This window comes from Chrysochloris asiatica, unplaced genomic scaffold (assembly GCF_000296735.1).
Source record: "Chrysochloris asiatica unplaced genomic scaffold, ChrAsi1.0 scaffold00049, whole genome shotgun sequence".
NCBI lineage: Eukaryota > Metazoa > Chordata > Mammalia > Afrosoricida > Chrysochloridae > Chrysochloris > Chrysochloris asiatica.
In genome coordinates, this window is record NW_006408567.1 from 3,398,395 (window position 1) to 3,412,342 (window position 13,948).

General features: G+C 39.0%; 1 protein-coding gene and 1 pseudogene across 1 annotated transcript in view; both read right to left on the minus strand.

The window, feature by feature from the left end:
* Positions 1-13,948, minus strand: part of GRIK1 (glutamate receptor, ionotropic, kainate 1) — an 828,690-nt gene that overhangs the window by 10,278 nt on the left and 804,464 nt on the right. The window lies entirely within an intron of this gene.
* LOC102815946 lies at positions 5,293-6,175 on the minus strand (annotated as a pseudogene).

Sequence of the window (13,948 nt, forward strand, 5' to 3'; positions counted from 1 at the left end):
AGATAATCCTTCAATATTGATACTTGAGGCTAGATTTTTTTCCTTCAGTACTTTCAACTTAAGAAGTAGTGAGTATGTTATTCCTCTTTGTTTTTTTAACTCTAGGTCTTTGCACATTTCATTATAATTCTTGGATTTATCTTCTTTAGTTGCCCTTTGAAATTTTCTGTTCAGTTCTTTTACTTCTTCATTTCTTCCATTTACTTTAAAATCTGGATAACAAGTTTCAGAGTCTCTTCTGACATCCACTTTGGTCTATTCCTTATTCCTGTTCTTCATAATGACATTTTGCTTTCTTCTGTATGATGTTCTTTATGTCATCCCACAACTATTGTGGTTTTTGCTCATTAGTGTCTAACATACCAAATATTTTTTTGTGATGATCTCTAAATTCAGATTTGATATGCTCAAGGTCAAATTTTGACCCTTATGGGCTTGTTTTAATTTTTTCAGGCTGAGACTGAATTTGCATGTAAGCAATTGATAGTCTTTTCTACAGTCTACCCCTGCCTTATTTTGGATGATGAATGGAGCTTTTCTACACTCTTTGCCAATAGATATAGTCAATTTGATTTCTGTGTATTCCTTCTGGTGAGACCCATGTCTGTAGTCATCTATTATGTTGTTTAAAAAGATATTTCAGTGAATAAGTCATTGATCTTGCAAAATTCTAGCATGTGATCTGCAGCGTCATTTCTGTCTCCAAGATCATATTTTCTAATGGCTGATCCTTCCAACTTCTGCATTCCAATCACCAGTAATTATCAGTGTATATTGATTTCATGTTTGATGAATTTCAGACTGAAAAAGTTGATTGAATTTTTCAATTTCTTCAAAGCTTACTTTAGTGGTTGTTTTGTACATTTGAATAATAACTGTTTTAACTGGCTTTCCTTGTAAGCCTGTGGATAGTATCCTATCATCAACAGTGATATGTTCTTTTTGATGATGAATGTGATGCCATTCCTCTTCTATTTGTCATTCTTGGCATACTGAACCATGTGATTGCCAAGTTCATAATGGCCAATACCAGCCCATTTTTGCATATACTAATGCCTAGGATATCATCTTTATGCTTTCCATTTCATCTGTCACAATTTCCAAATTTTGTAGATTCATTCTTTGTATATTTCATGCTCTGATGATTAATGGATTTTATACCTGTTTATCTTCATTTTGAGTTGTGCCCCAACAGCATATGAAGGTCCCAACAACTTTATTCCATTCATGTCATCACGGTCAACTCTATTTTGAAGAGACAGCTCTTTACCAGTCACATTGAGTGCCTTCTAACCTGAAGGACTCATCTTCCTTCAATATATCTGGCAATAGTCTGGTGCTATTTAGCATGTTTCAATATCCAATATTACAGCGCTCTCTGACAGTGTTCCACTTCTGTTCATAATCTTTTCAGTGGATAAACATTCAAAAGTAGTCTGCCTCTTCTTCCTTGCCTGTCTTATTGTGGAAACTCAGCTGAAACTGTACACCATGGTTGTACACTGCTAGTATTTTAAATACCAATGGCATAGCTTCCAGCATCATAGCAACACACAAGCCACTACAGTGCGGCAAACTGACAGGAGTTTTGGAGTCCTGGTGTAATGCTGTGGGTTAATGTGCCAGCTTGCAAAGCCATTTGAACTGCAAGGTCGGCGATTCATTCTCACCAGTGGCTCCTTGGAAATCCTATACAGGGTTGCTATGGGTCAGAACAAACTTGACGGCACTTAACAACATATTAGAGTTGGGAATTAGGCCTTGGTGTCAGAATAAAAAGCTGAAAAGAATTCATAGCTGTTGAGTTGATTCTCTTAGTGACCCTGTAGGACAGAGTATAGACTCTTCATAGGCTCTTCATAGGCTGAAATCTTTAAGGAAGCAGACTGTTTCATCCTTCTGTGTAGCAGATCATGGGTTTGAACCACCAACACGTTGATTAGTATTGGAATGATATACCATTGTGACAGCTGAGCTCCAGTGTTAGAGTGCTGGAGTTTAAATCCTGCTGTTGTGCTGTTGGATAAGCACTGAACTGCTAACCTCAAGATCAGTGGTTCAAACCCACCAGCCACTCCTTGGAAACCCTATACAGGCTCACTATGAGTCGGAATCAACTCAACAACACTTAACAACAATAACAATTCTGTTTAGTAGCTGGATTATACTGTGTGAGATGGTTATTTACTCTGTGATTCAGTTTCTTTATCTGTATAAAGTGAACAATACTAGATCCTTTTCATAGTCTATTACAGTGAGAAATTTAGGAGAAAATTCATTTGCAAATGAATTATATAGCCATAAAATATGTTACTGACATTCTCGTTGTTCCTGACAATATCCATTGTTTTTTTGGTGTGTGTGAGTGTGTGTACTGTTGCTGTTTGTTAAGTGCCATTGAGTTGGTTGCAACTCATAGTGACTCTGTCTAGCATTTCCAAGGAGCAGATGGTGAGGTTGAACCACTGACCTCGAAGTTCAAGCAGACCTTGCAGTCCAGAGTATGAACCCACAGTGCCACACCAGGAGAGAAAGAGAGAGGAGTTGAAGTCATTTTCCTTTTAGGAATAGGAAACCAACAAACAGAAGTTAATGTATTAGAGACTGCAGCTTTAATTGCAACTAGAATGGTAGGTACGAATCGGGCTGCGAACCTCAAGGTCAGCAGTTCGAAACTACCAGCTGTTCCGCAGGAGAAAGATGAGGCTTTCTGCTCCCGTAAAGATTTACAGCCTCGGAAACCCTGTACAGGGTCACTATGACTCCACGGCACATAACAACAACAACAACAACAATGGTAGGTAGCACCCTGGCTTTAAAGGAAGGGGGACTTGCTGGTTTATTTTGGTTTTGCAGAAATTCATCCTTCTTCTTCACTTCTGCAGTAGGTGTCTGTGGCGTATTGCCCTGAAACCTCCTTTCCTTTCCTTCTCTGGCCTGTCTTTGCTTTCCATTACCTTCCCCTTTGACTTGTTTCTCTTTATAATTGCTGACTGCATGGCCCCTCCTCTAGATTAACCCTGAATATTTTGTTCCTTGGTGCTAGTGTGAGCCTGGATAGCCATTTCTTCTCTCTTTATACCTTCATCCTTATATTACAAATGTTTCTCTGTAGGGGTAGGAGCAGCTTGTCAAATTCTTTTTGTGTTGTACCTAAAAGAAACAGGTTCAGATAAAAGGGTCCAGGAATGAAGAGTGTTTTTAGTGTTGTTGTTGTTGTTTTTCCTTTGTTAAGCTACAGGAAAAGTTTTGTGCTAGAATTTGAGTTGAACTCACAATATCAAAAGAATCCAGGCAAAGTTATCTTTACTAGTGGCAAATGCAGCAATACACTTTTTGAATATCATATTGAGTTTTCATTAGCATTAATGCATTCATTTCTTCCATTCATTGGTACATGTAGGATAAATACTGTTATGGATTGAATTGTGTCTCTTGAAAATATGTTTTGTTTCACTAACTCATGTACCCATGGATGTAATCCTGTATGAGATTAGGGTTTTCTTTGTTACATCAATGAAACCATATCAGTGTAGGGTGTATTTTAAACCTACTCACTTTTGAGAAACAAAAGAGCAGATTAGGCACAGAAGCAAGCAAATATGAATGGGGGAGAGATAGGTCCCACATGGGGATCTCTAGGAAACACCAAGAACACTAAAGAAGCTGAGAAAAGGATTTCCATCCCTCACCCATCCTCCTAGTGGACAGGGATAGATAGCCTTCATGCTTTGATCTCTGACTTCCGGCCTACAGACTATGAGAATATATATTTCTGTTCACTAAGGGCATCCACTTGTGGTATTTTTGTTACAGGAGTATTAACATATTAAGACTCATGCATTCAAGGATTTATGACAAATGATTTATTAGATGCTCTGACCTAGCTAATAATAGAATACAAATCTTACACTTGGTATAGGTTTCTCCCTTTAATATATTAGGCTCCTTATCCAAAGACACTAAAAATGTTCTGTGACACTGTGTAACACTCTTTCAAATTATGCATGGCAGTAAAAAGGATGTGAATAATATTATCGCCATTTTATAACTGTAAAACTTCTCATTTTAAGTAGAGATCAGCTATAGTTTAAAGGAAAGCTATGATTTGAAGTTCTTTTTAAAAATATATTTTTTTTCAGTAATATGTAAGAATACCCAGGGAGGAGATTACAGAGAAATAATGGAATTATTATTTTTTTTATGGCATGGTCAAATTATTACCATAATTGTATGAAGGCATCTGAATGGATTTTTTTTTTTTAACAACAATGAAAAAAGTTATGAATTTACATCTTTAAAATTTGTGCAAAAGTGCAAACTGTTCAACAAATTTTAGACTTGCCTAGAGTCAGGGAACTGTTTTAGAAATAGGGACCATCCACTGCTGGCTAATGGATTCTGACTCACTGGGATCATACAAAACAGATTAGAGCTTCTCTACAGGGTTTCTGAGACTATAAATCTTTACAAAAGCAAATAGAGTGATTTGAGGATTTGAACCTCTGATCTTGCAATTAATAGGCCAGTGTGCCACCAGTGGTCCTTTGAAATAGGGACCAAAGAATCTTATTCATAGATTTGCAAGCATTAAGTCTTTGGAAAGCCCTTTTACCTATCTGGACAAGTGTTTTGCTTCTTCACAGGATTATTTATAATCTTTTAAAATTAGATATGGTTTGAATCATTTCTCATTAGTTATATGAAGACAGGAGCAGGGAGATTCTTGGAGTAGTTATGTGTGTGTGCACCATATTTGTGTGAGATTCTTACATTCTAAAACTGAAAGTTTAGGCAGCATTAACTGCCCAAACTGTCCAGTATTATCAATTTCTGGCCTTCATTTGGAATTCTTAGGTCAAGTTTAAGGCACCAATCCTTGGAAATTTTAAAAAAGTGAATCAGAAATGTGAGAGTTGGTCACCACATTAGCTTCCAGACTAATGGTTATATTGAATTGTGAAGTGAATGTAACACCTGATTTTCATCTCCTGGGTCTGTGCCATAAATTTTAGGGTGAAGAAAATGTAGATATTCGAGTAAAACTTTCTGCAAGTGTGATTATCCACTCTTATCTCTACCATGACCCTATAGCCACTCCTTGCCCAACTCATTTCCTACACTGTTCATGCTTAATCTAGTTCCCTACAACCCTTTTTCTCCTTCCCTCTGACTACAGAAATGGACTCCACTGACTCACTTCTCCTGACTCCTTTTTTTTTTTTCCCTTAGAAATCTATGTTTATTTTCCATCAACCTTATTTCCATTTTCTAAGAGAATTAAAGAACAGCTTAAGACCACTCAGTGTTTGCTCCTACCCACTCAGTGGCCTGAGCAGTGGGAGCTGCGGACCAGTCTTCAGTTGCAGGTTGAGCGCTCCAGTCTTCAGTAGGGAACTGCTGAATGGGCACAGAGGGCACCTGACGCCTTCAGACCAGTCTGCGACCTCCGGCTGGGCAGCAGTGAATTCAGGAGCAGGCGCAGTCCATTCGCCCTGAAATTCTTCCTTGGTCACAGCCTTTTCAGCAGAGGCCTGCTCTTCCTTTTCAATCTCTCGAAATCTTTGTAGAAATAGAGGGCAGGCCTGACTTCTCACGGGTGCTTCCTGGAGATGGTGCCACGCATGCGCAGAATTTACCGATCCAGCATCCACCACATCAGACCCACTGAATAAGCTCCCTTGTTACATGGGATGGCAGTGTCTACGGAGTGCAGAGGAGAATCTATGTTGCACAGAGCAATGGTGGGCAAATTAACATAAGATACTTCTGTGAGAGGTTGGTGGTCAGCCCTGGGAACAGTAACCACCAGAGGCCGTGGTTCCCGGAAGGCTGCCTGGATCTGATTCGTGAAGGTTCTTGGAGTGAAGTGCCCAGCAACAGGAGTGGCTCTAGTGGCAGCAGCAAACTTCAGCACAGCTCTCTGGCGGGTATTCCTGGAGGATATGGCACTGACATCAGCTGGGTTTTCAATGGCCACAATGGTCTGAGCTGCCAACAGAAGCTTCTCCCAGGTCCTCTTCAGATTTATGATATAGATGCCATCACTTTTCCTTTTGTAGATGTACTGTTCCATGTGGAAGTCAAGGTTGGTGCCACCTAAGTGGATTCCTGCTGCTAGGAATTTGAGGACATCCTCCTCCTTCATTTGCAGGACATCAAGGGCTCCGGACATTGTGAAAGTTTCCCCTTTAAGTTACGACAGGAACCCAGAACAACGTCGTATGGACCCTTTTCCAGGTAGCGCGGAAAGGCTCTCCTGACTCCTTTTAATGTCATGTTTTCTTCATCTCTTTGCCATTTTTGACTCTCTAGTTCTGCCTTGTAGTCTTTGCTCCACACCTGGGGTCTGGAAGATCTATGCACTCACATCTACTATATTTTAGCTTCTGTGTACACTTGAATGCATGCCTTATAACCCCTTGTTTTCTTATGCTGTTGTTACATGACATTGATTCTATCTCTAACTCATGGCAATCACATGTACAACAGAAGGAAACACTGTCTGATCTGTGCCAGTCCCATGATCAAATGTGAATTAAATTTATGCCAGCAACTGGATTCTCTGGTACTGAGTTTAGGAAGTAGATGATCTGGCCTTTCTTGCTAGCTTCCTCTGACATATGGGAGAAGGTTCTTTATGAGGCATATTGACTTAGAATCAAACTTACTTCTGTACATGGAAGGTGAGAATTCTACCACTGAACCTGCAATGCTCTCAGAGGAGAAATGATATGGTAAGAAAAATAGGGCCAACTTGGCAGCTTTAACTTCTTAAATTGGGTCCTGGTGTGGAGCTGTGGGATAAAGCATTGGACTGTAAGGTGGGTTTGAACCACAAGGTTGGAGATTCAAACTCACTAGTTGCTCCTTGGAAACCCTATACAAGGTTGCTATTAGTTGGAATCAACTTGATGGCACTTAACAACTTAATAACCTTTAAAGCTATTAATTACAGCAGTCAGATATTTGAAAGAAAGAAAAGAAAGTTATTTTAGATTGTAGAAGTTTGTAGGACTTAGTACATAGGACTGGGATGGAAGGGGATGATACAATTGTTCTTGATCTGTCCTCAAGAAAAAAATTTTGAGATGATTGAAAAGTCTTCAATAGAGCTTAGATCCTTAGAAATACCTGAGAAGGAGTTCCTCACCTGCCATGTTTTGGGATCAAACTCCCTGAAATGATACTATTGGGGACTGACTTTCCCTCACTACATAGATAATTCCCTGGTTCTCCTAGAAATTCAGATGGTAGGGTGTCAGCTACTGCCAACTCCAACTTATGCTGACTCCATGTATCTCTGAGTAGAGCTGTACTCCAGAGCATTGCCAATGGTGTTTTGTTTTGTTTTAAAAGAATTAAATCACCAGGCCTTTCTTTTGAGATTCCTGTGGGTGGACTCAAACTGTCATCCTTTTGAGATGTCTAACATATTAACTGAGTCCTGGTGTGGCACTGTGGGTTAATGCACTGGACTGCAAAGTCATTTGAACTGCAAGATTGGTATTCAAACTCACCAACTACTCCTTGGAAACCTTATACAGAGTCATTATGGGTTAAAAACAACTCAGTAACACTTAACGACAACAACAACAACAACAACAACAACAACAACAACAGTATTTTAACTATTTCCATGACTCAGGGACTCCAAGAGGCTGTTGTTGTTAAGTGCCATTGAATTAAGTTAAGTTCTCAAAAATAGGGATCCTGTATAGGGTTTACAAGGAGTGGCTGGTGAGCTTGAACTACTGACCTTTCAGTTTAAATGACCTTGCAGTCCAGGACATTAACCCTCATTGCCACGCCAGGACTCCAAGAGGGTGTTGTACTATAAAAATAAGCTCTCATGAAATGATTTGCCTGCCCCTTCTCATACAGAAAATGACTCTGCCCTTGAAGTAAATTGACCCTGACCAGAGACTTTGCTGTCAACAGTGCACCTGTGAACTACATGTTGAGTCCTTGTGGTACCAGGTCACAACCACTGGTAGCGGATATAAATTTCTCTCAAGTTATAAATTCACATAAGCAAGAAATTATTTCATATTTTTCTTTTGCTTTAACAACTCACCTTAGCTTAAAGGATTTAAGGATTTGCTAGTAGAGCCTGTAACCTAAGGGAACTCATTTTCAGTTTAGCACTTAAACCAAAGTGTTTTGTTTCGTTTCTGGTTAACGTGTCCAGACCTATCTTCTCCTTTATTTTTTTTTTCAGGGCATCAGGGCTTTAGGTGAACTTTATAAAGAGCCCGGTTATTGTTGATAGTGGGAGCAGTGGGTTCATGATCATTCTCTGCCCTTTTTGCCTCCACTGGAGTGTAACACCCCACTAGGTCATGAACATAGCTCATGCCCGTGGTCTCCTTATTGTCTCCATGTCAGTTCCACACACTTTGCATCTTTTCTGCTTCAACTTTAACTCTTCAGTCTTTCCAATCTTTTCAAAAGGCTCTTGGTTGGGTGGGATCTGTGGATGTTTTCTTAGGAACATCCTGGAGTGACCAAAACTCTGTGAAGCTGTTTACAGACTCAGTGTCTAGAAATTGTTAGGCAGTCATTCAGGAGACAGTAGCTTTCTCTACAAGTCTTTTATCGCCTGAGCTACAATCTGAAACAATGGTATTTTCTCTTCATGATTTTTGCTGCACTTATATTTCTCTTTCTCAAATTGGAACTTGATTCAGTAATGCTCATTAAGCCTCTTCTCAGAGACCTTTTTAGGGCATCTAAATATTAACAACTTCTCTACAATTCTCTCTTTCTTTCTGATTGGCTAAAAACTGGTCTGGGATAGGAAAACATCATGGTTTATATTTCCCCAAACTTCTTCTTCTGAGTTTTGGTTCTGGCTAGCTAAAGATACATTTTCTGAATTAAAACAGTTAAGTAACTCAATAAATCTTGCAATTGACAGTCATGCATTCCAAATTTGTTACTTTGCTGACAAATTTGTAAAATCTACTTAAAACTCAAGTGATAAGAGTTTGACTCATATCCATTTTGGAAGCAGTGCAAATAGAAAACCCTGAAGCTTGATGGTGGGGGAAAAGCAATGAAAAATAAGACCATGCAGTCCTGTTCCGTTGTTGCTTTCTCTCTTTAATAGAAATACTAAAATTCCACTTACAGACAAGAGTCTTCCCCATGCACTGCATCCCATTTAGTTCTCTTCTCTGAACTGCAGTTGAGCAGGTAATCAGTTCCATAGCTTTTGAGTAGTTTCCTTGGTACATGATTTGGTTCCTTATTTTCTTTCTAGACTCATTAAGATCAGCAACAATCCCACTTCTATAACCTCCACTGTAATAACGATGATTTGCTTGTGACTGATTTTTTGGGCACCCTTTCACTCCTTTATGGTATGGTGCTTGGTTGGACTGTTTTCTCTATATGCAAGCACTTTTCCACCCTGAACTACTGGCAGGGTAAAATAATTTTATCTGATTGCAGTAAGAATTTAAAGTGTTCAAGATAGCCACACAGCCAGATTAAAAATATTTATGTCTAAAATTTATTTTGTACTGATTTCTATATTTTTATATCATTCCCACTTTCAACTTTGCTGATGATATTTGCTGTTCAATTGATTTTAACTCATGGCACCCCCACGTATTTAAGAAAACTCCATAGAGTTTTCAGGGATGTAAATATTCGGAACATGTAATCAGACCTTACTTTCATGGTGACTCTGGGTAGATTTGAACTGCCAATCTTTTGACTAGAAATCTAGTGTTCAGCCATTTGTACAACCTAGGAACTTCCTTAATTTTTACTGTTGTTGTTAAATGCAGTTGAGTAGGTTGTGACTCATACCAACATTATATCCAACAGAATGAAACACTGCCCTGTCCTATGTCGTGCTCACAATCATTGCTAAGCCTGAGCCCTTTACTGCTGTCACTGGGCCAATCTATCCCAGTGAGGGGGCTCCTCTTTTTTGCTGATCCTCTCCTTTTCCTAGCATGATGTCCTTCTCCAGGGACTGGTCTTTCCTGATATGTCTGAAGCATGAGAGTCTCACAATCTTGACTTCTAAGGAGCATTCTGGCTGTACTTCTTCTAATACAGATTTATTTGTTCTTCTATCAGACCATGGGACTTTCAATATTTGTACCCAACACCAAAATTCAAATGCATGAATTATTCCTTATTCATTGTCTAACATTCACATGCTTATTAAGCTATTGAAAATACCATGGCTTGAGTGCACCTTAGTCTTCAAACCTACATTTTTGCTCTTGAACACTTTAAAGATGTCTTGTGTAGAGGATATGCCTAATGTAATACATTTCACGACAAACTGACAGACGTGCTTGCTGTGGTTCTGGAAGCTATGCCACTGGTATTTTAAATACCAGCAGGGTCACCCATGGTGGACAGGCTTCAGATGAGCTTCCAGACAAAGACAGACTAGGAAGAAGGAGTGACAAACTACTTCTGAATATTTAATCACTGAAAACCTTATGGATAGCAGAGAAACACTTTCAGATATAGTGCCAGAAAATGAGTCCCGCAGGTTAGAAGGAACTCAAAATGCAACTGGGGAAGATTTGCCTCCTCAAAGTAGAGTTGACTGTGATGACGCAAATGTAGTAAAGCCTGTAGGAGTAAAGCCCTTGGGACCTTCATTTGCTGGTGGGACACAACTCAAAATGAAGAGAAACAGCTGTAAACATTCATAGAAAATCGGAACATGGAATGCACGAAGTGTGAATCAAGGAAAATTGGAAGTTGTCAAAATGAAATGGAAAACATAAACATTGATATCTTAGGCGTTAGTGAGGTGAAATGGACTGGTATTGGCCATTTTGAATCTGATGACCATATGGTTTACTATGCTGGGAATGACAAATTGAAGAGGAATGGTGTTGCATTCATTGTCAAAAAGAACATATCCAGATCAGTCATGAGGTACAACGCTGCCTGTGATAGGATAATATCCATGCGCCTACAGGGAAGCCTGAACGGACTCAAGAGAAGATGGAAGGAATACGCAGAGTCACTGTACCAAAAGGAAATTGTTGCTCAACCGTTTCAAGAGGCAACATGTGATCAAGAGCCAATGATACTGAAGGAAGAAGTCCAAGGTGCATTGAAGGAATTGGCAAAGAACAAGGCACTAGGAACTTATGGGATAAAAATTGAAATCTTTAAAGAAAGTGAGGCAGCACAGGAAGCACTCACTCATCTATGCCAAGAAATTTGGAAGATAACTATCTGGCCGACTGATTGGAAGATATCCATATTTGTGACCACTCCAAAGAAAGGTGACCCAATGAATTTGGAAATCATCAGGCAATATCTTTGATATCCCATGTGAGTAAAGTTTTACTAAAAGTAACACAGAAACAGCTACAAGCATACATTGACAGAAAACTTCCAGAGGTTCAAGCTGGATTCATAAGAGGCCATGGAACAAGGGATATCATTGCAGATGTCTGATGGATCTTGGCTGAAAGCATAGAATATCAGAAAGATGTTTACCTGTGCTTTATTGACTACGCAAAAGCTTTCAATTGTGTGGATCGATGACAAGCTATGAACAACATTGTGAAGTATGAGTATTCCGAAACACTTGATTGTGTTCATGGGGAATCTGTACCTGGACCAAGAGGTATTTGTTCGAACAGAACATGGGAGCACTGAATGGTTTAAAATTAAGAAAGGTGTGTGACAGGGTTGTATTCTTTCACCATACTTATTCAACCGATATGCTGAGTAAATAATTGAGGAGCTGGGTTATATGAAGAAAAATGTGGCATCTGGATTGGAGGAAGACTCATTAACAACATGCAATATGCAGATGATACAATCTTGCTTGCTGAAAGTGAGGAGGACTTAAAATATTTACTGATGAAGATCAAAGAGCACAGACTTCAGTATGGATTGCATCTCAATGTCAAGAAAACAAAAATCCTCACCACTGGACCAATAAACAACATTCTTATCAACGGAGAAAAAATTGAAGTTGTCAAGGACTTTATTCTTCTTGGATCAGCTATCAACACTCATGGAAGCAGCAATCAAGAAATCAAGTGATGTGTTGTTAGGCAAATTGGCTACACAAGACCTTTTTAAAGTGTTGAAGATCAAAGATGTCAGCTTGAAGACTAAGGTGTGCCTGACCCAAGCCATGGTATTTTCAGTAACTTCATATGCATTGAAAAGCTGGACAGTGAATAAGGAAGACAGTGGAAGAATTGATGCTTTTGAATTAAGGTGTTGGAGGAGAATAGTAAAAGTGCTATGGGCTGCCAAAAGAACAACAGATCTGTGTTGGAAGAAATACAGCCAGAGTGCTTCTTGGAGGTCAGGATGGCCAAACTTCGTCTCTCATACTTCAGACGTATTGTCAGGAGCGAGTGGTCACTGGAGAAGGATATTATGTTTGGTAGGTTGGAGGGCCCGAGAAAAAGAGGAAGACCCCCAGTGAGATGGATTGGCAAAGTGGCAGCCTCAATGGGCTCAAGCGTGGCAACAGTAGTGAGGTTGGCCCAGGATCGGGCAGTATTTTGTTCTGCTGTGCATAAAGTTGCTATGAGTTGGTACTGACTCGATGGCACCTAACAACATTTACAATAGATTGTATGGATTCTTGACTGCTGCTTCCATGAGTGTTCTATAGATTCAAGGCAAATGATGACTTTAACAACTTCAATCTTTTCTCCATTTATCATAAAGTTATTTAGTGGCCCAGCGGTGATAATTTTTGTTTTCTTTACATTGGTATGCAACTCATACTAAAGGCTGTGGTTTCGATCTTTATCTGTAAGTATTTTAAGTCTTCTTTACTTTCAGGATGCAATATTGCATCATCTTCATATTACAGCTTGCCAATGAGTCTTCCTCCAATCCTGATGTGACATTTGTTTTCATATAACCAAACTTCTAGGATTATTTGCTCAGTTTATAGAATGGGTAACTATGGTGAAATAATACAACGCTGGCACACAACTTTCCTGAATTTAAAATCACTTAATGTTCCCTTGTTCTGTTCGAATGACTACCTCATAGTCTATGTACAAGTTCCTCATGAGCACAATTAACTGTTCTGAAATACTCATTCTGTGCAATGTTGTCCATAGCTTGTCACGATACATACAGTTGAATATATTTGTATATTCAATAAAGCACAGGTAAACATCTTTATTGAATTCTCTGCTTTCATTCAATATCCATTTGATGTCAGCAGTGATATCCCTTGTTCTATATTGTCATCTAAATCTGGTTTGAGCCTCTGGCAGTGCCCTGTCAATGTAATGTTGCAGCTGTTTTTGAAATATCTTTAGCAAGATTTTACTTGCATGTGATGTTAATGATATTGTTCAATGATTTTGTATTCCATTGCATAATCTCTTTTGAATGATCTCAAATATGGATCTCTTCCAACCAGATAGCCAGGTAGCTGTCTTCGAAATTTCTTGGCATAGATGAGTGAGTGCCTCAAGTGCTGCATCAGTTTGTGGAAAGATTTCAATTTATGTTCCATTAATTCCAGGGAACTTGTTCTTTGCCATTACCTTCAATGCACCTTGGACTTGTTCCTTCAGTAACATTGGATCTTGATCATATGCCGTCTCTGATAATGGTTGAACATCATCCATTTCTTTTGCGTAAAGTGACTGTGTATTCCTTCCATCTTTTGATTTTCTATCTCCAGGTCTTTGCATATTTTGTTATAATACTTGAGCTTGTCTTTTCAAGCTGTTCTTTGAAATTTTCAGTTTAGCTCTTTTACCTCCTCATTTCTTCCATTTTCTTTAACATTAGGCTATAGAACAAGTTTAGAGTTTTTCTGACATCCAGTTTAGACTTCTCCTTCGTACTTTTCTTCTTACTGACCTTTTGCTTTCTTCCTGTATTATGTTTTTAATATTATCTTACAACTCTTCTGGTCTTCGGTCACTCATGTCTAAGGTATCAAATCTGTTCTTGAGATGAT